Source organism: Macaca fascicularis, chromosome 2, assembly GCF_037993035.2.
Source record: "Macaca fascicularis isolate 582-1 chromosome 2, T2T-MFA8v1.1".
Taxonomy (NCBI): domain Eukaryota; kingdom Metazoa; phylum Chordata; class Mammalia; order Primates; family Cercopithecidae; genus Macaca; species Macaca fascicularis.
Window position 1 is genome coordinate 20,736,143 of NC_088376.1, and position 3,701 is coordinate 20,739,843.

At 36.2% G+C, this 3,701-nt stretch overlaps 1 pseudogene; it reads left to right on the plus strand.

Annotated features, from left to right (window-relative positions):
* The first annotated feature begins 571 nt into the window (after nucleotides 1–571).
* On the plus strand, nucleotides 572–1,409 carry LOC102140334 (uncharacterized protein KIAA1143 pseudogene; annotated as a pseudogene).
* Nucleotides 1,410–3,701: the final 2,292 nt, after the last annotated feature.

Sequence of the window (3,701 nt, forward strand, 5' to 3'; positions counted from 1 at the left end):
AATATAAAGACATGGACCTGGCATGGTGGCTCACACCTATAATCCCAGCACTTTGGGGGCCAAGGCAGGTGGATCTCTTGAGGCAGGGAGTTCAAGACTAGCCTGGCCAAGATGGTGAAACCCCATCTCTACTAAAACCACAAAAATTAGCCAGGTGTGGTGGCACACACCTATAGTCCTAGCTACTCAGAATGGTGAGGCACAAGAATCGCTTGAACCTGAAAGGCGGAGGTTACAGTTAGCCGAGATCTCACCGATGTACTTTAGCCTGGGAAACAAAGTGAGACTCTGTCTCGAAATAAATAAATAAACAAATGGACACACACAGGTTAAAATTTAAAAGGCAAAAAAGATATAACATGCTAGCACTAATTAAAAGAAAGCTAGAGTGGCTATGTTACTATCAAAGTAGATTTTAAAAAATAAAGTGGGTCATTTAATAATGATAATGGGATAAATTTATCAAAAGATCATAATAATCCTAAGTTACTAGCAACAAACAATAGAGATTATTATTTGATGTAACATTCAAAAATGAATCAATGTCATTCACCATATTAATAGACTAAAAATGAATAACTATTATTGTCTACATAGATGCAGAAAAAGCATCGGACAAGATGGGCGGCCAGCCGGGCCAGCATTCCTGGCTCACTTCAAGGAGTGGGTTGGCTGTAGGGAGGAGCCCACCGTAGAGACCGAGAGAATCCAGCCTCATCTCCCAGATGAAAATGAGGATCACAGTGACAAAGATGAACAGCCTCAAGTGGTGGTTTTAAAAAAGGGAGACCTGTCAGTTGAAGAAGTCATGAAAATTTCAGCAGAAATAAAGGCTGCCCAAGCAGATGCAGAACCAGCTCCAGCTGAGGGAAGAATCATATATCAAAAACCAGTGAAGCACCAGTCAAGCATCCCTCGGAAGGTTTAACAGCAAGCTCAAAAAAGAAGAAGACAAATTAAGATGAAATAAATCAGGACTCAGTCAAAAAGAACTCACAAAAACAAATCAAAAACAGTAGCCTCCTTTCTTTTGACAGTGAAGATGAAAATGAGTAAGTGTAAATATTTTGAATTTATTCTACTTTGAAAGTATATGGCATATTTTTTTAAATAACATTTTTTTTCTATTATAAAAATACTACAGGCTGGGCGTGGCAGCTCACGCCTGTAATCCCAGCACTTTGGAAGGCTGAGGCGGACAGACCACTTGAGGTCAGGAGTTCAAGACCAGGCTGGCCAACATGGTGAAACCCCACCTCTACTAATAATACAAAAATTAGCTGGGTGTGGTGGCAGGCACCTGTAATCCCAGCTACTCGGGAAGCTGAGGCAGGAGAATAGCTTGAATCTGAGAGGCAGAGGTTGTAGTGAGCTGAGATCAGGCCATTGTACTCCCGCCTGGGTGACAGAGCAAGACTTCATCTCAAAAAAAAAAAAATAGTAGAAGTTACTTATAGAAAATTTAGGAAATACAGGAAAAAATTTAATAAACTACATCTATTCATCAATACCCCTCTGACTTAATATGCCAACCCTAGAAATTAGCTAGTATTAACATTTTGTTATTTCCCCTGTGTGGGTGTATATATATGTAAATTATATTTTTAAACAAAATACATTTTGTTTGTGTAAACAAAAAAAAGAAATGGTATTAGACAAAATCCAACATTCATGCCTGGCAAAAACTCTCACCAAACTTGAAATTGCAAAGAATTCCCTCAACCTGATAAAACATGTCTTTGAAAAACCTAGAATTAACATCATATTTAATGGCAAAAGATAGAATGCTTTCCCCCTAAGATCAGGAATAAGATGACTCTATTTCTACTCACCATTACACTGGAGGTTCTAGTTTGGTCAATGAGGCAAGAGACAGAAACAAAAGGCTCTTAGATTGGAAAGATTGAAGTAAAGTGGACTTCTTTTGAATATAACATGATCATCTATGGAGAAAATCCAATAAAAAGGCCATTACTAATAAATTTTAGGAGAGTTGTAGACTACAAGATTAATATACAAAAGTCAATTGTATTTTTTATATACTAGCAACAAACAATCAAAAATTGAAGTAAAAATACTATTTAATAGCATCGAAAATAAGAAATGCTTAGGTATAGACCTGACAAATTATGTGCAAGACGTATGCCCTGAAAACTACAAAACACTACTTAGAGAGATGAGAGAAGACCTAAATAAATAGGGAGATTCACTGTGTTCATGTCAGAAGGCTCTATATTGTTAGAAAATAAATTCTCCCCAAATTGATGTATAAATTCATTAAGGCTTTTATTTTTATTTTTTTTAAGAAATTTTGAAACTATAATTTCAAACAGTGGCTGTAATCCCAGCACTTTGAGAGGCCAAGATGAAAATATTGCTTGAGCCCAGAAATTTGACACTAGCCTGAGCAACACAGTGAAACCCTGTCTCTACAATAAATTTTTAAAATTAGCTAGACACAGTGGCACACCCGTGTTCCCAGATACTCGGAAGGCTGAGGTGGGAGGATCACTTGAGCCCAGGAGGTGAGGCTACAGTAAGCCGTATTCACACCACTGCACTCCAGCCTGGGTGGCAGAGCAAAACCCCATCCCCCCAAAAAAGAAATTGCTAAGCTGTTTCTAAAATTTTTCTGGAAATGGAAAAAACCTAGAATAGCCAAAAACCTGGAAAAAAAGAAGAAGAAGAAGAAGAAGAAGGTTAGGGAACTTACATTGTCTTTAGGAATTATTATAAACTACAGAAATCAAGATAGTATGCAACTGGCATTAAGATAAAGCAATGGAACTGAATACTGTCTAGATGGAGACCATCACAACTGATTTTCAAAATGATACAAAAGCAGTTCACTGGAGAAAGGGTAGTCTTTTTAACAAATGGTTAACAAATATATTTTCTACAAATATATTCATAAAAGTTTTATTTGTAATAACTTCAAACTGAGAAGACCCAAGTATCCATTAACCTGTGACTGGATAGACAAATTGAGGTATATCAATGGAATGAAATACCACTTGGTAATAAAAATGAATGAACTATGATACAAGAAACAGCATGGATGAATCTCAAAATAATTAAGCTAAGTAAAAGAAAGAAGACAAATAAGACTATGTAATACATGATTTCATTTATGGAAAATACTAACTACTCCTCGGTGACAGAAAACGGATCACTGGTTACTTGAGGCTTGACAGAGAGTTATGGGGAAAGAATTTTAAAGGACCATGAGAAAACTTTTGAGGTGATAGCTTACTAATCAATCAAGTAACTATTAAATTATAACATAGTAAGGTAAGTGTTATGATATAGGAAGATTAAGGTATTATGGAAGCACAGGAGAAGTGTCAGCGGTGGGATGAAATGGAAATGATATAGAAAGGAGATCACAAAAGGCTTTCTGGATCAAAGACATCTAAATTGAGACTCAGACAAAGAATCAGGCAGTATTAGAGCAGTGAGAGGATATGACTCCACTTAAACTTCCCAATAGGCAGGTCAACTAATTCACTTACAATGCAAAAGATTTCCTCATGTCAAATCTTAATCTCCACATACTGCCTCTGGCCACCACTGATTTGCATTTTATCATTTTAAATTAGGTTAATTTTCTCTAAAATTTTATATAAATAAATTATATAAAATGTGTGCCTTTTTGTATCAAGCTGCTTTTTTTTTCTTTTCATCTGACATCTTTTGCTCTG